The 23,784-nt window shown below is 45.2% G+C and overlaps 1 pseudogene; it reads right to left on the bottom strand.

The window, feature by feature from the left end:
- The window catches only part of LOC148220033 (endogenous retrovirus group K member 8 Gag polyprotein-like), a 108,084-nt pseudogene that overhangs the window by 8,111 nt on the left and 76,189 nt on the right, over positions 1–23,784 (bottom strand).

Genomic DNA, 23,784 nt, shown 5'->3' with positions numbered 1-23,784 from the left:
ATGCCCCAACTTCTTGCCAAGTAATCTCTTTAAAAACATCGGTAGAGTCTTTTAAAAAACCACGATGTTTAGCCCAATACAGTAAATTCATGAGCGAAGACCGATCAACAGTCTCTCCTTTCTTTTGGGCAAGTCTCATTAAGGCATCACCAGTAGCCTTCTTGATAGCTGATACCGTGTTTCCCATCCAGCAAATTTTTTACAGCCATCTAAGGCTCCGACTCACCGGTCGACAGTGGCCACTCACGCCTCTCTCGGACGCCCGGTCGCAACCGCTGCGGGAAGTCAACGTTCTCCTAGGCGGCAGGCACAGAGACCCTCCACATAAAAGTCCGTCTGTTAAGCAGTCTGGCCCCTTCAGATCATCACGTCGGGGTCACCAAGATGCTAGGGTTTTCATGCTGGAGAACAGGAATCAATAACACGCACTCAATATGAATGCAAAGAGCCGAGTCTTTATTTTTAACAAAGAGATGATTTTTATACGTTTTCAATGATTACTTAGAGTTTGTTACAAAGAATACGATTGGTTACACAAAAGACATATATATGTTAACAGTAATTCTATTGGTTCATCTAAGATCTATCTTTCTACAGTCTAGTTATTGTGTAAGATACTCTTTGAATTGGACACGGTATGTCAAGTAAACAGGATCTTGCTTCCCCAGATGTCTTTTCCTTTGTTCTTGCTTATCTCAACGTTAAAATTTATGATTTTGTTTTTCTCCTATAGTCACGCCAAGGACACGGTAACCTTGAACAGACCTTTAACATAACTAAGGTAGTTTTCTATAGACAGGCTGCAGAGCCAGAGCTCCTACTAGGCCGCCAACAGTGTTGCAATGGTTCCCCATCCAAAAGGAAGGATGTCAAATGCTTCTTTGGAAATATTTTAACTTCTGTGCATTTCTTTCTTTGTAATGAACTAATCTGTGACAAGCCAGGAAATGATTGTGTTCAGTAGAAACAGATCAATGGCAACATTTAGCCTAAAGGTTTTATGAGCTTGATCAGGAAGTTCGATTTAGATTTAAAGGCACTGTAGTCATTTTTAATTTTATTTCTCTCCGTACTTGAGTCTCTTAAACAGGGACCTTCAATTGGACAGGAACGGGATGCTGAAGCAAATTGTAATGGATGATGTAATGGCTTACCCAGAAGCATTTTGTGGGAATTGATTTCTTCTAGGTGTCCATCAGCCAGCATTTGAGTGTGAAGGAAATCTTCAAACAGGTAAAAAAAAATTCCCATTGGTTTAAAACCTGACTGCTATATTAATTTTTCACTTTTGAGAAAATTTTCATGACCTTTAAATTTCAGACTATATCAAGTATTGCTTCAGCCATTGAGAAAAGTGCTTTTTACAGAGATAGGAGAGGGATACCATAACATTTCTCAGAGCCACACTTTGAACTCGGTCCTTGTTACAAATGGCACTTGAGCAAATTCATTTGCCTTTGGAACAGAAAACGGCAAGGTAACAGGCTTATCATTACGGATTTGAGTGTTCCAGGTTCTTTAGATAGTAAGTGATCTATTAAAGATGACCTCTTACTGAAATAGATCCCTTTTGAAAAGGGATACGTATTTCTTAGAAGAAAGCAAATCCCTGTGTTAAAACGGTGTGGTGGGTGTTTTTTGTTGTTGTTTTGCTTTTAGAACTTGCAAGGCACAATCGACTTCATAGTTCGAGATCCAAATAAGACCACGACATTCCAAACATGTGTTTCTTTTTGGTTGTTTTTCAATCTGTATATCTTTGGATTGTAACCAGTAGAACTGTGCTTGAACTGGAAAGAAGTAGCTGAGGTTTCAGAAGTGGAACATACGGTGGAACGGTAAGCTGAGAGCATTGTGCAAGGAGAGGAAAGAGGAGAAAATGGTAAGAGTTTCCGGAGTCGGAAGGGACACCTAGGGATCGTCAAAGTCCAACTCCTGGCCCTGCACAGACACTCCAACAGTCCCAATCTCTGCATCCCTGAGAGCATGGGCCAAACGCTCCTGGATCTCTGGCAGCCTTGGGGCTGTGCCCATTGCCTGGAGAACCTATTCAGTGCCTGACCAGCCTCTGAGGAAAAAAACCTTTCCCTGATAGCCAGCCTAATCGTCCCCTGACACAGCTCCTGACATTCCCTTGACTCCTGTCCCTGATTGCAGAGAGCAGAGAGCAAAGTTGTCCCTGTGCTGCCCTTGAGAGGAGCTGAGAGGTCCCAAGTGAGGTGTGATCTCAGTGTCCTCTCTGCAGCTGAACCAAATGCCCTCAGCCACTCTTTGTATGGCTTCCCCTCCAGCCTCTTCACTCTCTCTGTGTCCCTCCTTTGGACATTTCTCCAATAGCCTGAGGTCTTTCTGACATTGTGGCATCCAAAATTGCCCCCAGGGCTTGAAGAGAGCCCAGTCCCAGCCCAGAGAAGAGCAGGAAAATCACCTCTCTCGAGCGAGCGGTGCCACAAGATAGGGACAGTTGTCAAAAATCAGCTGGAGAAACAAATCTAACAGAGAAACAGGCGATCTTGGCACAGGAAATGGAAGAAGCAGAGGAAGAAGAAGAGGAGGAGAGGATTCCTTGTGAAAGTGAAGAAAATGAGCATGCAGAACAGGGACTAAGCATTATGCAGGTAAGTGAGCAAGAGAATAAGTTTGAAAGTCAAGGCAGTTTTGTCCAAAAGACGGTGGAATAGGAAGTCTCTTTGCTGAGAATGAATCCAAAGTTTTTTTCCATTTAGTTTGTATACGAAGCGCACAGGACTCTAGATCCTTCTGTGGGAAAATGGAGTGTGTAAAGTTGCCAATCCTCTTAGAGCAAATTTGATGGTTTTTGGGGTCCCAGGTGAATTTTGGGGTGAATTCTGGGGATTTGGGGGTTCCCCGGTGACTTGGGAGGGGGGGGATTTGGGGAGATCCAGGTGAGTTTTGAGTGGTCCCAGGTTGATTTTGGGGGAGAATTTTGGAATTTTGGGGGATCCCGGGTAGTGAGGTTTGGGGTTGTGTTGGTTTGAAAATAAAACCAGTGTGAGACTCCAAGTCAGTAATACAATTTAATAGGTGAAAAGAGAAAAAATAAAATACATGCAATAATATAAAAGAAAAAAACACCAATAAAGTCAGAAATACAATCTGACACCCTGTCTGTCAGGGTGTTGGTAGCAGTCCGTATAAATGGTGGCTGCAGTCCTCCTGGATGACAGATGTGGTTCAGTTGAAGCAGTGATCCTGTAGAAGGTGCAGTTTTCCTCTGAAGATCCAGCGATGATGTGGAAAAAGGTCCGACTTTCCTCTGGGATCCAGTGGAAAGGACTGTTTGGTGTTCCAAATCTCAGTTTTTATCTAGGTAGGAAATGTTTGGCTCCTCCCACTGTCTGGAGCATCTCCCAATGGGATGATGTAATCTTATCAGTCACACAATAGGACTTAATGGCCCATTAACAGAATATATCTTCTGGAGGAAGGATGGGTTGTGAAAAGATAACGATGATCATCCCCCTGATCTTATCAGATGGCACATCAGCAGGGGATATCTCCAACAGAGATAAGGATCGACACCCCTCCCACATTTTAACAGATGGCGATAGGAGACACATTTTTGCATTGTACCCCAGGACATAATAAACTCCTTATTCTATTACCATCTACATCATACCCAAACCAATTCCCTGTTACAGATATATAATACAAAATTAAACCTTACCTACAGTTCTCACTAAAAATTAGGTCTCCTTGCAGTGCATAATGGGTTTCCCCATCTTTCTGCATTACCCACCAACTGCAACCAGGTCCTTGAGCAAAAACAATCCCACGGATTGGTTTGCCTTTGCCTGTGGTGGGATTAATCCAAACAGTCTTTCCTAAAATACCTTTCATGTGTGCTACAGGGACCTTGTCCCCATCCACTGTGTGCAGGGTTTCAGAGTGGGCAGGACCGGCTCGATTGATGGACCCTCTGGTGTTAACCATCCGGGTGGCTTTGGCCAAGTTCATTTCCCTATTTCTGAAGGTTCCACCACCTGGTGCTTTCAAAGTAGTCTTAAGGAGTCCATTAGACCGTTGAACTTTCCCGGCAGCTGGCGCGTGGTAAGGGATATGATATATCCATTCAATACCATGTTCTTTGGCCCAGGTGTTGATAAGGCCGTTCTTGAAATGGGTTCCGTTGTCTGATTCAATTCTCTCAGGGGTACCATGCCTCCAAAGGACTTGTTTTTCTAGGCCCAAGATGGTGTTCCGGGCAGTGGAATGAGGCACAGGGTAGGTTTCTAACCATCCTGTAGTTGCTTCCACCATGGTCAGTACGTAGCGCTTGCCCTGGTGGGTTTGGGGAAGGGTGATGTAGTCAATTTTCCAGGCTTCCCCATACCTGTACTTTGACCACCGTCCACCGTACCACAGAGGCTTCACCTGCTTGGCCTGTTTGATGCTGTCCATGGTAAGGTCCACCCCTCGGTCAGGGGACCATCGGTATGTTGCATCTCTCCCCTGATGACCAGAGGCATCATGGGCCCAATGAGCTAGGAATGATTCTCCCTTGTGCTGCCAGTCTAGATCCACCTGTGATACTTTCACTTTGGCAGCTCTGTCCACCTGCTCGTTGTTGTGATGTTCTTCATTAGCCCAGCTTTTGGCTACATGTGCATCCACGTGTCAAACCTTTATGGTCAATTTCTCTACTCAGGCTGCAATGTCCTGCCAAATATCAGTTGCCCAGATGGGTTTCCCTCTGCGCTGCCAGTTGGCCTTTTTCCAGTGATCCAGCCATCCCCACAGAGCATTAGCTACCATCCATGGGTCAGTGTAGAGATAAAGCCTTGGCCACTTCTCTCGTTCAGCAATATCCAAAGCCAACTGGAAGGCTTGTAGCTCTGTGACCTGACTCGATCCACCTTGTCCCTCGGTAGCTTGTGCAACTTGTCGTGTGGGGCTCCATACTGCAGCTTTCCATTTCCGGTTAGTGCCTACAATTCGGCAGGAACCATCCGTGAAGACGGCATATCGTCTTTCAGTCTCCGGTAGCTCATTATATGGTGGGGCTTCCTCAGCACATGCCACTTGCTCATCTTCTTCTTCAGAAGACAATCCAAAAGTCTCACCTTCAGGCCAGTTTGATATTATTTCCAGAATCCCAGGGCAATTTGGATTCCCAATACATCAGCAGAGGATATCTCCCACAGAGATAAGGATCACCACCCGTCCCACATTTTAACAGATGGTGATAGAATACACATTTTTGCATTGTAGCCCAGGACAGGAGTGAATTTGTGGAATGTGGGGAGTCCCAGTTGAATTTTAGGAGGAATTTGTGGAATTTTAGGGATCTCAGGGGAATTTTGGGGGGAATTTGGTGAATTTTAGGGTATACATGTGAATTTTAGGGTTCTCAGGTGAGTTTTGGGGATGCCAGGTGGATTTTGGGGTGAATTCTGTCGATTTTGGGGTTTCCAGGTGAGCATTTGGGAGTCATGGGAGAATTTTGGGATGAATTTGGGGGGATGCAGATGGATTTTCCGTTGAATTTTGGTGATTTTTGGGAGTCCCAGCTCGGTTTTGGAGTGAATTTGGTCGATTTGGGGGTATCTGGGTGGGTTTTGAGGGGGATTGGAGACATTTTGGGGTGAATTTGGGAGGTGTTGGGGGGACTGGGTCTTGGGGGTGATTTGAGGGATTTTGGGGGTTGCAGGTGGGATTTTGGGGTGAAGCCCTGGGATTTGGGGGTCCCCCGTGAATTTTGGGGTGAATTTGTGGAATTCTGGGAGTTGTCAGGTGAGTGCTGGGCATCCCAAAGAGGACTTCGGGGTGAATTTGGGGGATTTTGGGTTTCCCAGGTGAATTTCTGAGGTGAAAAGGTTCAAAAACGTTTTTTTTTGAAAACAAGGTAAACCCAGAAGGTTATTGAAAATTAATAGATGTGATGCAAGAAGGTAATATGCAGACAATACACAGTGAGACAAATCATGGGAAAAATACAGTGGTAACACATGAGTGTGTGAGGATGGGATCAGTATAGCTAAGGCTCAGTTGAAGTTGAATTTGGGAAAGCATGCCAAAAATAAGAATAATAAAGGCACCTACGGGTATTTCAGTGGGAAAAGGAAGATGAAAAGAAACCTATCACACCTTCCCTATTCCCCCCCCACGCCCATAAGCCAGACAGGACTAGTGACAACAGACAATGAGAAGGCTGAGGTACTCAACAAGAGTTGGTCTCAATTTTTACTGCCAGTCACTATTTCCACATCTCTCAGGTTATTGGACTGGTAGACTTGATTCTAACCCATAGTAGCAGGTAAGCTTTCAGACCACTTGAGGAACCTGAGCATGCAAGACCATGGGACCCACCCAGAGGCATGTCAGGGCCCTGAGAGAACTGGCAGCTGTAGTTGCTAAGGTGCTTCCTCCATCATATTTGAGAAATCAAGGCAACCAGTTGAAGCCTCCAGACACTGTGTTGTATTGACTCCAATACTCTTGGTCTTTTTTGTAAATCTTAGAGCTCTGAGTCAATTTCTGCAGAGGATTCCCAATGCAGTTTCAAAAATGGAATCTTTGTTATTGGTCCTCATGTTGATCTTGGATATTTCCATTTTCTGCTCTCCTATGTTTTCAAAACATTTGTAATGACTAAAAAGAAAGCTGAGACGAGGCATTATGCTCTTTCCAGTGATATAAATGGACCAGATTTCTTTTTAGACAAATATGTTTTTGCTGTGTCTAAGCACATGTGCATACCTGTGTTTGAATTATGTGTCCAGGTTTTGGCAATGGGGAAGCCACAGTGCCGTCCTGTAATAATGGCCCAGGTGCTGCCCTGTCCCGCTTTCTTCCAACTGGCTTCTCTTCAGGATGTCCTCCCTGCTGAGAGAAGAGGCTGGGACAGCACCTTTAGAAAAGTGACTTTTTGGGGTTTTTTTGTTTTGTTTTGTTTTGTTATTTCTAAAGTTACTAGACACCTTCACCCTGATTTTTGATGTGTTGAGTTTGGGGGTTTTTTTCAGTTTTGGGTGGGTTTTTTTGTGGCCTTTTTTGTGCCTTTTTTTGTCCCTTTGGGGGTAATTGTTTGGGGTTTTTTGTGTGTTTTTTTGGTCTGCTTTTTTTGTTTGTTTGTTTGTTTGTTTGTTTATTACGGTTTTTTAGAGTTTTTTAAGCAAATTGATTGGAAAACTGAATAGTCTTCCACTATAGTCTCCTGGATTCACCTGAGACTCTTCCTAGGCATCTCCCTGATCCTTTTTGCAATGAGTCTCACATCATTCTCCTGAAGAAACTGTCTGATTATGGTTTGGATGAGTGGCTGGTTTGCTGGGTAACAAACTGGGTGATGGCCAGGCCCAAAGAGTGGTGGGAAATAGAGTTCATCCAGCTGGTCCCCAAGGTTCAGTCTTGGGCCCAGTCCTGTTTAATATCTTTATCAGTGATCTGGACAAGGGGATAGAGTACAAGCCCAGGAAGTTCACAGATGGTGCAAAGTTGGCTGGTAGTGTTTTTTTCTTCTGGAGGACAGCAGGCTCTGCTTCTTCTTCCTCCTCTTCTGAGGTCTCTGCTCCCTCTTCATCCCTCATTAAGTGTGCTGATTTTGTCACTTGGATGAGAAAACAAACAATTTTAGCAACAATACTAGTGGCAGGGTACAAGAAAGGAAGAGTTCACATGAATCGCCCCCCCACAACAACAGACAATACCTGATGGCTCCTCTGCCCAGCTTACTGACTACACCGGAACCCGTTGTCCCCCAAAGATACTCCCTTCTCCCTACCCCAAGCAATGATGTGAGATGGAATAGAATAACTAAGATTAAGATTCACCCTATGTAACTCCATCATACTTCGATTCTGGGAAAAAAAATTTCCTAAAGTTCTATCATTTCATATCATTTGAATTTGAATTTGCATACTAAAAAGTCTAGCCAGAATCTCATTACAATATTAATAGCCCATTCTAGAATGTCCGAGATGATATACACTTCTTTCAAGAGAATGTGATACCTCACGTGACTTCTCCAGAATTTAAATGAAAAGCGGGAGTAGTCTACAAGATTCTTGCTGCCATCTGGATTTCCTGGTATTTGGCTGGTCTATGTAAGCCAACCAGCTATTCAGCAGAGGGAATATTAGTGTGATACTTGATGGTATGTGAGATGGAACACAGTAATTTATGGCTTTTTGCATAGTGATGAAGCTGTAAAGAAAGCTCCATAATGCTCAGACAAGGAGGCTGCTGGACTTCAAGCAGCAAAGGCCCAAAACGAACCAGTGAAAAAGTGGCGTTGAAAAAAAAAAAAAAGCCAGGTGGGGAGCAAAGTGCTACTTAAGAGCAGTTTACTCAAAGAGGAAATCTAGTGAAAAAAAGTCCAAGAGTGAAGGAATAACAGGGAAACTGAAACTAAGGAAGGAAATCAATCTCAGCTCATCATTTCAGAAGCTGACAAGTTGTCCTTGCAATGATGCGTAAAGTGAGAAATAATAAATATGTCTGTGCCAAAATCTGAAATATCACCTTTATTGCATTCTGTCTTTCACGGAATCATACAACAGTCTGTGATTAAAGATCATCTAGTCCAACTTCCTTGCCAGGTAGATCTTACAGTCGATCAAATTGCTCAAGGCTAGCCTAAATGATAAGGAGCACTCTCAATGATGGGGCATCCACAGCTTCTCTGGAACACCCGTTTGAGTGTCTCACCAGCTTCATTGTAGAAAAGTTTTTCCTTTTAGCCAATCTAAACCTAGTAGTCTCAGTTTGAAAGCATGGCCCCTTGTCCTGTCTCTGCAAACCTTCTGAAAAAGTCTTTCTCCATTTGTCTTATACACTCTTTACATATTCAAAGGCCACCATCCTGTCTCTCCAGAAACCTCTCTTCTCCAGGCTAAAAGATCCTACTTTTCACAAGAACCAGGTCATAAACCGAGATGGAAGACATCTCAGGAGATCATATCATCCAACAGCTCAGCTTAAGAATAGCTCTGAAGTCAGATCAACTAGCTTAGGGCTGTGTCTGTTTGAATTTTGAAAATTACCAGGAATTGAAATACTTCAAGGAAGAGAACTCTGGGTGGCTCCAGAAACAGCCTGAGAAACTCGAGCAAACTCGAAACCTCAGAAACTACCACTGCTTTCTCTCCCTCAGCCCAAGCAGTCACAAAGAAGAAGTGTTCCCAGCAGGCTGGGATAGCACACATATACACTACATATACATGACAGGCATCGCCAGCAGCCACATCCTGCTCCTTTCTGTGGCTGGCAAGAGTGAGACTGGATGTTTACATGTGGGCAAACTGGGTCCCTCCAGCAGCTCAGACACTCAGCCTGCCCAGTGACCACACTGAATTCCAGTATTCACAGAGTCCCAAGGCCACAGCACTACTCTGCTTGCTGGCACAGACCATCACACGCCTCCTAAATCAGTCAGGACTGCCTGGTTCCACAGCCAACACCCCACTTGCTCTCCCCCAGGCCACTGCCATTGTTCACCAACTTCTCCACTTTGATCTTTGCTGGTGCTCTCAACACTGGCACACCCAGATGTTCTGCAGCTGTTGTCTCCTGTTGGAAAGGACTTGTAAAGCCATGTTTCCTAAGAGGACTTCCAAAACCTTTCAAAGCAACCTTTCCTGGTGTATGATCAATCTCATTCAAATGTCAACATTTCTTTTCCCATATGTGAAATCAGAATTTCCTTCTTCCGGGCATGCCCAAAACAAGGCACAAACCACATTGTGCCTTCTGTTTCACATGTTGACTTGTTTGTAAACAATGCTAGGAGAATACCTGTTTTGATCCAAGCTAGTCTCTGGCCCTTATAGTGTTTTCAGTAGTTAGTTTTGCTTTGCTATTTACTTGATGTCCCATTGAATTGTTGAATCATAAACAGACTATCTGTCTGTATAGCAGCATAGCAGTGATGAATAAATGCAAGAGAAGGAGCAAGGTGATTGTTTTGCTAGACTCTTCCTAGAAACTGAGAAATCTGTTACTTAATGCTGGCCACAGCAGATGGAGGAAACATCCTACATGATGTCAAAGCAATGAAACTGTAATCACTTTTATGATTACAGTCAAGGCACTGCTTTTGCCACCATAAGTGGAGTGCAGGGAATCTTAAAAGACGACACTGTAACTGTTGTCCATGCTCACTGAGAAAATAATGCTTTTACCGCGGAGCAGGTCTCACCGCAGCTAAATCATGGCTTCAACTGTACACCGCCTTCAAAAAAGCCCACAAAAACAGAAATGAATGGATTTGGAACCCAAGGGAATGTCAGATGGTGGCATCAGGGCACTTTGGATTCTTTCCAAATTCTCAATTCCATTTTCTTCCGAGCCAATTATCCCACCTAACCTGAGATGTAATTTATGGATTTGCAACACATTTAGTTACCTTAGAATTAGATAGACACTAGGCAAAAAGACAGAAACAAGCAGTTAATTTCAGACTGAAACCAAGGGTGTTTAGAACATCAATACTTGGACATAACTAATCTTAATAAAACCAAAACTTGTAGGAGTTACCGATGTATTTTCGGAGGTGGAAAAAGTTTTACACCCAAAAGTCCCTAGGGAGCTCTCACTCAGTGCAATGTGCCAGGAGAGGCGCTCTCTCTCGTCTTTCAAGGAACGATTTGTCACAGCAGAGGCGTCAGTAGCACAAGATGCCCGACGAGAAGGGGCAGTGTAGAACTCTCTGTCAGTCTCAGTCACTACTCAGTGTAGAACGTCTCTGTCCTGGCACATTTTCGTGTGCGATATGTCTCTCCAGGTCTTCGGTCCTTGCGAAGCTCTATGTACTGTAATCGCTGCTACTTGCAGCTGAGAAGGACCGTGGAGCTAGCCGCAAATTCGGAGAGCCCTGAGCACATAGTCAAGGAGCGAGAAGTGCCCCTGCAATGCGGTGCTAATAGCAGCTTCCTTGCGGAGGGGGCGAGCTCCGAACAAAAGACCTTCTCTTCCTGGCAACAGATCTCTTTGAAGGGCGTAGGCGAAAAGCTTTCGTTTTCCATTTGAACTGCGAGAGAGGCAGACTGTTGCACGGAGCTCTGAGAACAAAGGTGCACGCCCTAGGCAGGCTTGGGCAGAAGCAGCGTTCTCGAGCGCTTGGCTGCCTGCACACTGCTGGCTGTGTGGCGCCCCTTCAGAGGCTTCTGGCAGCCGGGGAGTGAATGAGGCGCCAGGAGTGGGAGAGGGCGGTGAACAAAGCCGCACAAGTACCGTGCTTGTGTGCAGCACGTTACAGGCTCCTAGGAGAGGAAGGTGGCTGCCTCTGGCTTGCGTTCCCAAGTGCCCTTAGCAGTTCAAAGGAGCAACCTGAAGCACTGCTGCTTGTACTACTCCTTGGTTCCACTTGCAGCCCGCTGTGGAAACATTGGCGGTCACTTCTAGGCTCCGAGTTGCAGAGAGCACCACGGTAAATGCCACGGAGAAGGGAAATACAGAATGCAGCGAGGAGCTGCACATGGCTTAAGTGCAATAACTAGAAGGTGAACCTAGGCACTGCCTCTTCAATCTGGCCCTCTCTACTCTGGTAGCATTTTTGCAAGTCAGGAAAGGGAGCTGCGAGTATGTAGAATGGAGGGCAGCAAGATGCCGTGTGTTATGCGCCATTTCAGGGCTGCTTGACAGAGGGCTACTTTAAGAATGCCTTCTTCTTCCTCGCATCCTTCTCGCTTCGCTCTAGCTGCATGGAGTGCACCACAGCGAAGGTGTGAGGAAGGGCACTGCCCCAGCTTTTGCCTAGGCCTACCTGTGCTGCGCCTTTAGCTGCACACCAAAACAATGGCATTTCTTATCCGCAAGGTAAAAAAGGTGTTAGTGTAGCCTCAGGATTGGCATTGCCCAGACATTAAGTTCAGAGACCACGAATGAGGGAGTCTTTAGCGGTTTCCTCCCCCATGGCGCAGGTGTATTCTCATTCTCGTGCTGAACTGCAAAGTCCGGGCATGGCAATTTTGGCCCGCCTTGTGCAGAGACGAACACAAATATGTGGCTATTATCCTCTGTACCGGACCTCTGTGTTATAAATGAGAGACAAAAGTATTGATATTCAGCAAAATTTTGGATTGCTTTATTTGATATAAAAGAGCAAGCAGCGCGCTGGGGAACACGAGGGGTCACCGCCCACTCCACGCTCCACCAACCCTTGGTTTGCAGCCTCTTCTTGTACTGTGGTTCCTCGTTGTAATCAATAATTTTTTGGGTTTTTTTTGCTGTCATAATTTTGCCAGGTAAGCAGTGGTGGTCGAATAAACATCCTTACACAAATTCACAAAGCCTCCGGGCGATAATCAGTCACAGATAGCCATCTGGTCCTTGTAGATAACCACCAGAGAAGTTCTGGAAGTCTGGTCCTTGAGATAAGCAGTATTGATCAGACAAAGACAGGAAGGGCTTTTTGGGTAGTCTGATTTCGCAAGCTGGTAGCCAATACAACTTATTTGATAAACATAACATAATATAATTAATGTAAGGTAACATAATTGTTGGGGGTTGAATTGTTCCCCTTTTCTTTCTGTGGAATTTCTCCCATTGTTATGATAAGTAATTGTGGCTACACCTTAAAACGACAGATAATGTGCTCTGGTAGGGGGGTGGGTGGAGGGGGAGGGGGGGGGAACCGGAAAAGGAAAGGTGGGATGGGGCGTCTGGAGAGGGGGACTCTCTCTCGCTTGGTTCGTGGTGTGGGAGGACAGCCCGGGGCTCCCGTCTTGCATCTCCCCTGCCATCCCAGCACAGTAAAAGCAGGTTTGCCTTGGTGAATTATTTCCTGCTTCATTCCTTGTTTTGGTGGGGGTTTTCTTGGTTTTCCTCCCCCTTTCTGCTGGGTTTCTTTCTGTCTTTCACGAACTGCAGCTATAAAGATTTTTGCTTTTGCTTTCTGCTTCTCTTTATCCCTCCTTACATAAACTTTTTGTGCTTCTCTTAGCAATTCTTGTAACCCCCGATCTTGCCAATCATCTAACTTGTCTAATTTCTTTCTAATATCTCCCCATGATCGAGCAACAAATTGCGTTTTGAGGAGTGCCTGACCCACTTGTGTATCAAGGTCTATCCCGGAGTACATTTGGAGATCTTTCCTCAGCCGTTCCAACCAGTCAGTAGGGGATTCATCCTTTTTTTGTTGTTCACTAAAGGCTTTATTAATATTTTGTCCTTTCGGAACTGATTCTCGGATACCTTTAAGGAGTATCCATCTTAAGTCCATCATATTCTGGCGATGGACATCATTCTGATTATCCCAGTTAGGATTATTTAATGGCCATTTCTGGTCTCCCCTAGGTCCAATCTGATGCTCCTGGTCCCATACCCTCATTCCAGCCTGTCTGATCATTTCCCGTTCTTCCGTGGTGAATAGGATACTTAATATAGATTGTAATTCCATCCAAGTATACATACTTGGTCGGAGGAATTGATCTAGGCTCTCTGATACCCCTATAGGATCTTTTAATAGTTTTCCCATTTCTTTTTTAAAGTTTCTCACTTCCCCTGTGTTCAAGGGAACACTTACAAATCCAGTTAAGCCAGCCTGTTGTCCTGCTAATGGCACTTCCCTCAGGGGGTAAAGGAGAGCCTTTGTATTGTTATCTCCCTCCTCTCTGGTGATACTATCTCTCCTGGTATTCCTTTGACTGGAGCGAGTTCTTAGAGCTATGGGAGTACCAGGAGGAGAAGTGGGTGGGTGGGGGGGGTCTCCTGTATTTTCTGTATTATACAGAGGTGGGAGATTATCGAGGGGTTCCCAGGTAACCTTTTTTTTATCTTCATCCTCTTTTTCTTTTAAAGTATATATCAAGGATGGCTTGGACTGTTTTGCCCACAGGGCAGCATACTCACATTCCTCTCTGTTAAATGGTTCTTTATGAGCCACATATGTGCTTAATGCCCGACAAATCCAACCCTCAAATGATCCGAACATGGGCCAGTATAGGTTATCTTTACCGATCATTTCTCTGGTCCACTCCACCATGCAATATTGAATCAATTTTTCTTTACTTTTTCCTCTGTATACCACCCCTGTGTCCCAACATTTTAATATTAGTCCCAAACGGCTGCCTGGTGGTATTTCTGGCAACCTACTTGTCTTGTCTTTATTTTCCCAGTCTCCTTGTGGACCAAATGAACTTGAACCTCTTCGTGGGTCCCTGGGACTCAGAATCTTACTCCCTCTTTTTCCCATTTTTACCTCAAGGGACTGTCTTGAGGTGTTTGTACTCCCCGATGTGTTCCGCCCGAACCCCTGCCTCTCCTTGGGTCAGGATGGACTGGAACCCGCCTCTACCTGGGCTGGGATCGGAAAAGCAGCTTTTCCCTTCTCCCTCCGTGACTGGTGTGTTGCAATCTGATTTTCTTTTCCTCACCCTTCCCCCCTGCCCCCCCCTTCACGGGTCCTGCCTTTGCCTGGATTAGGATGGGAAGGACGTAGCCCTACCCGGGCTAGGACAAGAAAATCAGTCTCTCCCTTTGTGCTCACTCGCTTCGTCCAGTCAACGGCCAGGTCCCTCACGGGATGCTGGAAACGCAGATAGAAGGACTCCACTCTCGCTTCGCAGCAAAGGCCACGTCTCATTCAGACAAACATACAGTCATCCCCAACAAACCAGACAGATACTTACAGTCCGATACTCCTGTCTGGGTCTTCGTGCATAAGAATTACAGGTGATTTTGCCGCGGTCTTCCCGGGAGATTTTCCTTGCTCAGTCTATATGGTGCGGTATGTCCACTGGTCCTGAGAATCACTGACGAACCGGGGCCGCAGTAGTGGGGCGCTTCCCTGAAATCGCAGTGCCTCTCAGAGATCCAAGGACGTCCCGGATTTCGGCACCAAATTGTTATAAATGAGAGACAAAAGTCTCGATATTCAGCAAAATTTTGGATTGCTTTATTTGATATAGAAAGAGCAAGCAGCGCGCTGGGGAGCACGAGGGGTCACCGCCCACTCCATGCTCCACCGAACCTTGGTTTGCAGCCTCTTCTTATACTGCGGTTCCTCGTTGTAATCAATAATTTTTAGGTTTTTTTTGCTGTCATAATTTTGCCAGGTAAGCAGTGGTGGTCGAATAAACATCCTTACACAAATTCACAAAGCCTCCGGGCAATAATCAGTCACAGATAGCCATCTGGTCCTTGTAGATAACCACCAGAGAAGTTCTGGAAGTCTGGTCCTTGAGATAAGCAGTACTGACCAGACAAAGACAAAAAGGGCTTTTTGGGTAGTCCGATTTCGCAAGCTGGTAGCCAATACAACTTATTTGAAAAAGATAACATAATATAACATAATGTAATGTAACATAATACAACATAATATAACATAACAAGGTGATTTTTAACAGAATTATTCAATCATATAATTTCCTTTATCTAGTGTCCATGCTTCACTTCAGAGCTTAGTATTCTGGTTTATGCAAACCCCAATGCTTTTGTGATTAACACGAATATTTTATCAATTGTCACATCTACTTCCGGGTGTGTCGACCGCTATGAGCCCGCAGCAGCCGCCGAGGACACTGTGGATTGTGGATGAGGCTGGGATGGCCCCCCGGCCCCCGTTGGTCTGACAGGGGCCGGAGTGGCATCAGAGCAGCATCGCCTGAGGGCCTCAAGCGGGGCGGGGAGAGAGCAGGGAGTGACCCTGAGCAACACCGGAAGTGATATCTGTAGGGCCCAAAAGGCCAGCGGTGGCGTCCAGTTTGACGGGTAGGAGGCTGCTAAGCCGCTTTGAAAGCTGGAGCTCCTCTGCTCTAGGACAGACTGGGAGAGCTGTGTGTGTCCAATCTGGAGAACAGAAGGCTCCAGGGCGGCCTTCAAGCAGTGTTTGCTGGGGCTCCAAGATAGCTGGGGAGGGACTTTGGAAAAGGGTCTGGATTTGCAGGACAAGGGGGAATAGCTTCAAACTGCCAGAGGGCTGGGGTAGATGGGATATTGGAAAGGAATTCTTCCTTGTGTGGGTGCTGAGGCCTGGCACATGTTGCTCAAAGAGGCTGTGTGGGAGCCCCATGGCAGGAAGTGTCCAGGGCCAGGCTGGAGCGGACATGGAGCAACCTGGACTAGTGGAAAAGTGTCCCTGCCCATGTCAGGATGTGGGAAGAAGATAATCTATCATCTCTAAGGTTGCTTCCAGTCCAAACCATTCTGGGATTCTAGGATTCATGGAAGGCCCTTTTCCAAGTGAAGTGTTGTATCTCTTGCCTCCCAGCTTGGAGATGCCAGTTCTTCTTGAAGCAGGCCTGGCCAAGCAGCTGTGATGAGCCATGGGTTCTCAATAGGACGACTGTGATATATTTGAAGAGAGGAAGGCTGCACACAGATCTTCAAGGCCCAGGTAAAACAAGCAAAGGATTGAATAAAAGCCAAAGGTTGGTTGTGTTAGTCAGTTTGCTGGCTGTTGAAATGGCCCCAGGTCATTTTCAACATTTCTAATTTGGATTTGTTCGAGTAAATAATGAATGTGTTACCTCCAGCGTGGGCTCTCCAATGCATCTCCATGTGCTCCCATCTGTTTGTTGTATATCAGGTTCTATTAACTGAAGACAGAATCATAACACAGTAGTAAAACATTTAGAGGTGTAGTTAGCCAGCTTCAGGAGTTTTCAACTCTGCTGTTGACTTTCCTGGTAACTGTAAGCAAGGCAACACAATGCAGTCACTCCACTTTTCCTCTCTGTAAGGAAAAGATGATATTTTTTTTTTTTCTCATTTTGAAAATAGCCTCGAATGAAGAGAGTTATGCATGTGGCATGTTGAATTCATTATTTTACCTTTCTCTTCTGCTGTCTTTAGCTTACTAGTTTTTTTAAATTTTTTTGTCTCTGTTCTCCATTCAGTAGGTTCGAAAGAATTCTAATTGTTGAGATGATGGTTCTTTGAAGGCTCACTTAGCCCACCTTTTGGGTGAAGGAAAGAAGAAGACAAGGTCCTCTAAGAAGAGTAAAAAGCATACTTTAAAGAGACATGCGGAGATGCCTGCTGATGTCATGCAATTACTGTGTAATCAGCAGAAATGTGTTAGACAAACACCCATCAGTGACTTCACAAGAAAGCCACACTCAAGGCGGGTAAAGAAGAGAAGCATAAAACCCCAAAGGTATGAAATGGACAGGTTTTCATTGGGAATGAGCAACTCCTGAATTCTTGGTTCTAGAACTAGGGGCTTGTAATAAATAGACTGTCTCCTTGCCAAACGTAAATTTGGTGTAATGAACTGCTCACTGCCCGTTGAAGTGCAGGGCTAGTAGACTTATATTTGCCATGGCAGGCATTTTGTATGGCTTTCCTGTTAAAAAGAAATTGGTTTTGCTCATAGCAATCTAGATATGTACCCAGTCTGACACCTATTTTTTAGGCTATATTTCCAAGTAAATGGCTTCCGTGATGATGCAGTAAGTTTATGTCATGAACAGGAATGAAGTGATTGCATGCATCCTTTTTTACCCTAAGCCAGCTGCTGAATAATGAGACAGAGACTCTCACTGACGCCAAGGAGTGCCCAAGCTTTTGGGAAAAGCACTGGGCAGATAAAGCCTATTTCCACATTTCTTGCTAGCGTCTCCTTCAAAGTTCATGGGTTTGTTCATCTTTTAGAGCTGTTCTAGATGTCTTTGTAGTTTACATGTACTAAATGTAGCAGGTATTGCTCTCATGCCGTCCTAATAGATTTGAAGTTGGGGTCTACTCAGGCTTCAATGTCTCAGAAGACGCAACGTTGATTCCTTGAATTCTCTTCTTGAAGGTGAGAATGATACATATGTAGTTAATGAATTAATTAAATCGAATTCACTTGAATGGAAAAATTGTCTTGTTCATGTAGATTTTAACTTGGGAAATTGATATTTGAGTTCTACTTTTCATTGTTGTTATTTTCTGTATTCTTTGATTGCACAGATAGCAGATGTACTGACCAAGTATTCTGTGAAACTGGAGGAAATGTCCTTCCTCTTGGCAGCTGATGTTCACAAGCTCATTAACGCTAAGGCCATGGTAAATGTTTTACCTGGGGCAAGATAACAGTCTGAATATTCCTAGAATGTCTTTCTTTCCCCAAATGAAATTCATTTTTTCTGCCTATCAATCACTGAAATATAGAAGAAATTTCTACTTGGCAGGGTATTGGTTATCATTTGTGTTCTTTTCTCCCCTCATTTTCTGTAGAAGAGACAATTTTTTGTTTATTTTTGCAGGTCGTATGCTGCTTCTACTTCTGTTTTTATTTTTTAATACACCGAATGTAAAGAGCGCACTGCTGGATAATGAGAGGGCAACTGCCAAGCTACTCTTGAATCGAATGAAAACAGAGCTTGAGAAAGAAAAATGGCATTGTTACCGTATGGACTAGAAATCCTGAATATTAGAATATAAAGTGTGGAAACCATAATAGTAGCAGTTATGCTAAGGCTTGGAGACTGCAGTTCCCAGAGTAGGCCCTGGGAAACTAAGGCATGTGCTGTGCTGAGAGCATGCAGAACTGTTAGTGATAAGGTTAAAGTATAATCATAAATAAAGTACTGGTGGTGGGCAGTCGCGTAAGAGAGTGATTAAGGGGGACAACACTATAGTCCTAGGATAAGCAACCATGTAAGATTTATGACTTAAAAAGCTATCTACAAGGTGAATGTATCTATAGAAGAATGTGTACTTCTGCACATAAACCATTTGTAAAAAGGGTATAAAAAAAAAACCCTCTAAAAAGGGAACCGGTGGGATCCTGACTTAGGACGCAAGTCCGCAGGTCCCCGGGCCCTGAATAAAGCACCGCATAAACTGACACTCTGTTAGTTTGTGTTTTACTTGGGGTTTCGGGCAGCAGCATCAACTGAAATGGCAAGGGAGAGTCAAGGACTGGAAGCTCATGCAAAAGAAGTGTGTAGTTCAGAGTTTCAGGTCAGAAAAGTGGCAGTCTTCTTTTGGACAATGAGCAACACAAAGTGGCGAGTGTCCACTTTTGGTTTCTATCAAAGTAATACTTGATCATTTTTTCTTTCTACGTGATATCACGTATGATATCGCATATATCAGGTGATTCCATTGTACATATCTACTTTCCATCCTGCAGAGAATTTACGGCAAGTGAAGAAATACAGAATCCCCCAACTGTGAATATGGAAATGGAAAAGTTGATAAAGGAGCAGATGGTACTCAGTGAACAGAGACTGAAGGTTTTGCAGTATATCGGGTATGGCAAAAGAGGGTATAGCATAAAGGAAAACAATTGTTGCTGGAGTTAATGAAGGACTTGGCTACAAAATGCACTTTGCTTCCTGTCAATGTGTGATTGCTAAATGCAGCAGTAAGGCAGGGACTACATCTATTTCTGTACGGCTCTTCTAAATGGAGAAAATGCATTCTTGATTTTCAGTGCCCCAGCTACACTTAATAGGTGGCGACCAGGCTCTAAAAATGGAGGAATGCAGAATTAAATCTTGAAACATAGTAGAAATGGGCAAAGATGGGTGGAGACCTAGAAGTTGGTGCTTTTGTCAAGGCATTATTTCTCCATGGCGTGGGATTTTATTTGCGTAATAAATTAAGAGAGGACTCTGGATAGAAATCTAACTTTGCTACGTTTGAATATCCATCCTGAACACAAGACACATTGGTGTGGGTGCAATGCATTCCGATCTTTACAGGGAGGTTTTTTACGGTGGATGTAGGAACAAGGTAGATGACAGTTTGTTCCTTATCGGGCAGTAAACAGTTGGCCTTGAACTACAACAATCTCAGGTTTATTTTCATTGCCAAGATGGCTGTAAATAAAAGAAAGCCCAGTAGTATGGATATTTGGATTCGTAATTTTATATTTGAAGTACTGAGTGGTTTGTATTTTAGGATACCTGACTCTTGTTTCCTACTTTGATAGCACCTTGTTGCCTCCAACACGTGCCAAATCTGATGGAAGCGAATAGTGCAGAACTCTGGAGAATTGAAACAAAAGTCTAGGTAGGTTAGGAAATCCTGAGAACAGTCTGGAATTCAAGCAATATTTTCTTTTCTCCCGGGGAACGATGAGGCAGACAGTTGCTTTGAGAGTGCATGTTTGCTCTATTCTTTGTTCCGTGTGTTCCCACATACCTTCTCAGTTGCTTGGAGGTGGCAGTAAGAGCCAAAGAAGCTGCCTGTGGCATGGCTTTCCTTTGGCCAGTACAAACACCTGTGCATGGTGAGATCTAGAAGGAACTGGCTTGGTTAGAATGAATCTGGGGGAAATCAAAAGTTAATTTTGACATGGATCCCTTCTCAATCATACAAAAATACTCCTTTTTAACTCTTGCAGAAGAAGAGGGGAAGTGTGAGAAGAAGAGGGGAAGTATTGGAGATACTTCCTTTCTCTGTGTCCTTGCAGCATGCCTTCCCTCTCTGTGCCTGCCTTCTCTTGCTCCAGAGCACATCCTGTTGGGATGTTTGTAGCCTGTATGGCAGCAAAGAAGTTGGTAGCGATTGTAAGTACCTTGCTAAATTGAAGCATAATGATAAAGAGATGTGTATGGAAATGTCTTGATTTCTTTGGCTGGTAGTGTCTGGTGTCTGTAGGCAAAGGTCTGTAGGCACTGCTGGGATCTGTTCTGTGTGCTGAGATTCAGCACATGGCCTCTGTCATGTTTCCATGTCACACGGCACTATGAAAGATGGGAATTTTGACTGTGGTCAGTTCCATAGCATTCAGGCAGCCCTAATGCGGAGTGCGTGGAGAAAATGAGCATCCAGTATGAGCTGGTCGAGGGCAAATGTCAGGAGAAAGGGCAGATGTGCAAGTTGAGTGCCACAGCTTTTGGCTGTGATAGCCTTGGTCCAATGTGTCATTCGAGTAAAATGCATCTGAGGATGCACCAAACACTGAGATAACAAGTGGAATTCCTTTTTAACCTCCACCTTACTCTGTTCAAAAAGTAAGCCATCCATTTGGTTTCACAGTAGTAGTTGGTATTTGTACTTGAAATGTGGAAAAGCCGTAACAAATGCCAGTAATGAAGGGAGTGCTGTCCTACGTGAATGTGGAATATGCAAGGAGCCTCAGCCCTTGTGCTAAATCTGTCTTATCTCGGGAAAGAAATTCCGCCTCTGCCTCAATTTCTCCCTTTGTGTCCAACCAGATGGTATTGTTTACTAATCTAATATGGCATGTAGGAGGCTGAATCTATCTCTGTCCATCACAAGAAAAGAAACAGTACGTTTAGCCAGGCTCTCTGAAAGCCACACAGTATTTCTTCTGTGCATGTCAATAATCTGTTCTTCTTTTCCTTCAGATGACCCTGTTGGATATGAACATTTGCACAGCAGAAGATGCTGAAGTTGTGCACTCCAACATGCTTCAGATGACTGAGAAACTAAAATGTAGGTTTGAAGAAGAAGTGGAGCGCGTGGATGTATGACGTTTCTTCCACCCACTGCCCACCTCACCTGGGCTACCGGCTAGCTCCGGGAAGCCTGCGTCGGTGAATGGCCCCTCCCCGGCACCACTCTGGGAGCCGCAGAAGAGGTTTAGCAACAGCTACACCTGGGCGAGTCGTCAGGGAGGGACAAAGAGGCGCAGGAGAGACCTTTTACGGTTCTGGGGGAAGGGATTTATTGAAGGAAGAGGTAACAGGTCAGGAGGTTGGGAGAGGGAACCGCAAATGGCAGTTTGAGGGGTTCTACACAGGCTTAAGTACGGGGGAGGAGCAAGGGGATGGCACAAAACTCTGTCCAGTAACGGTTAACGGGGGGAGGTACAGAAGGCGGGGAAAGGGGTACATTGAGCCAATAAGGTAAACCGAGGGTGGGGATACATACAATATAACCAATCATGAATACATAAGGGAATGCTTGTCACAGAAACTTCTAGAACAAAGGGAGGGGCTACAACGGATTGACATCCAGTGGGGCAGGGTTTAGGGTGAGGGACAGGGAAGGTTCCAGATAAAGGGGAGGGGTTTAGGATGACTGACTAGGGCAAAGGCGGGAAAGGGAAAAACCATTATGTACTTAACTTACGGGAACGAAACTGGGACCAACCATCAACACAGAAGGGAAATTAACATTAAATAACGCAACACTACATCTCCCCCTTTCTTTTTAAACAGAAGTGTCATTTTCAAAGTCCTCGCCAGAGGTGAGCCCATCCTTCTCTTCCTCAACTGCTTTCATGTCTTCACCATTTGGGGGATCTTCAAGATCCCAATCCAGGATAGGCCCCACCTCTGCGCGGTTAACTTGGGGTGATGGGGAGATGCTGCGGACAACTAAGATCTTAATAATGGGGATAGCAATACAAACGAGAATAATAACAAGGACAATAGAAATAATGGTTTTGACAACTGAAGCCAGCCAACCCGAAAGTCCCCAGCCTTTAAAGATGTTTCTCAGCCAGTCTTCGGATTCCTCCTTGATGTTTGTGACAAGACCTTGTATTTACTGTATCTTGGAGTGGACACTGCTGCTCCGAGATGACAAGTTGAGACAGCAGAGGCCTTTGAAGTCCTCGCAGCCGTGGCCATGCGCAAGCAACAGGAAATCTATTGCTGCCCGATTTTGTAGGGTCGCCTGCCTGGTAATTTCCTCATCTGCTAGGAGGTCGTTTAAGGCCGCTGACATAAGGTTTGCCTGTTTCGCTACCCAGCGCTCTAGGCGGCCCAATTCACCTAGGGCTTTAGCTGCTGCCACCCACGGTAAAAAGATGGAGACAGCAACTCTTTTGGACGTAGACCAATGAAAAACATCTGCATTGCAATTTTCATCCAAATTATGAGCTTCTCTCTTTTGGATTGCCGATTTTATGTTTTTAGATTTCCAATTCGAAATTGGGGTATGGTTAGGCGAAAACAGGGTCAGTCGTCCAAGGGTGCACAGCCCTCCTATCAGGTGAGAGGGGATGCCTGCCCACGCCCTGTCGCCACAGATCAAGAAGACCCCCTTACCTAGTGGACGAGGTTGGTCTAGAGGGGTCCCCTCAATCTGGGCGGTGGTGTTGCACCACGCAGCAGCTCTATAGTCAGGTTTGGGTTGGATAACGTTTAGGTATGATTCGGGGTTGGACCATCTATAATGATTCTGAACACAAAAAGGGGATGGGGATGAACCAAGTAAGTCTAATTCCTGAGGTTCCTCGGGTGCTTTGGGAAGGTCGTTAGACCACTCCCGCCACACCCAGAGGGGGTTGGTCATAGGATAGGAGGCATAGGAGGGGTGCCACAGCTGGGGGTTAAAATCATCCCGCATGTTGATGATTGTCTTGGGATATTCGTCGGGCTGAAATGGGATCCCCACCAGGCAGGTTGAAAGTGGGTTCCCTGTTGCCACAGCTGATAAGCAGAGATGGTCCTGCTGCATGGCCTGGGCCAGGGTGACCCACACATTCTTCCTCGTCTGCGGGACTATCCACTCCAACAAAGACTGGCAGAGGCACGCCCAGATGACAAGGGCATACCACATCCTGGGGCTCCGGGTGGCTGACTAAAACAGAACAGGAAAAGGGAATGGGTTACTCAAATAGGTCCTGAACTTCAGGGGGAGGAAACAACTTGGAGAAGGGGCTGTCCCGCCCTCTGGGGGACCCTTGGTGTCCCAGGGAGGGGCGCCGGCGATGACGAAGCGCTCCATATTTGACATCTCCGGAGGTTGGCCCTGACAGATGTCCCTGACTGGCAGTATAGGGACTGACACACCATTGAGGGACGCACCTCAAACCAAAGGGCGTGGGTACACAAGCGTACCCACGACCCCAGGTGACTAACTCATGTGGGCCCTCCGTTTTACCGGTCTCCGGGTTCTTCACCATCACGGGAGGGTGTTTTCTCAACCGTAATGATGAAGAGTTCGTGAAGTGCCTCACAATGGGAG

The sequence above is a fragment of the Sturnus vulgaris genome, chromosome W (assembly GCF_052056855.1).
Source record: "Sturnus vulgaris isolate bStuVul1 chromosome W, bStuVul1.hap1, whole genome shotgun sequence".
NCBI classification, from domain to species: domain Eukaryota; kingdom Metazoa; phylum Chordata; class Aves; order Passeriformes; family Sturnidae; genus Sturnus; species Sturnus vulgaris.
This window is presented reverse-complemented; position numbering and strand designations above follow the sequence as displayed.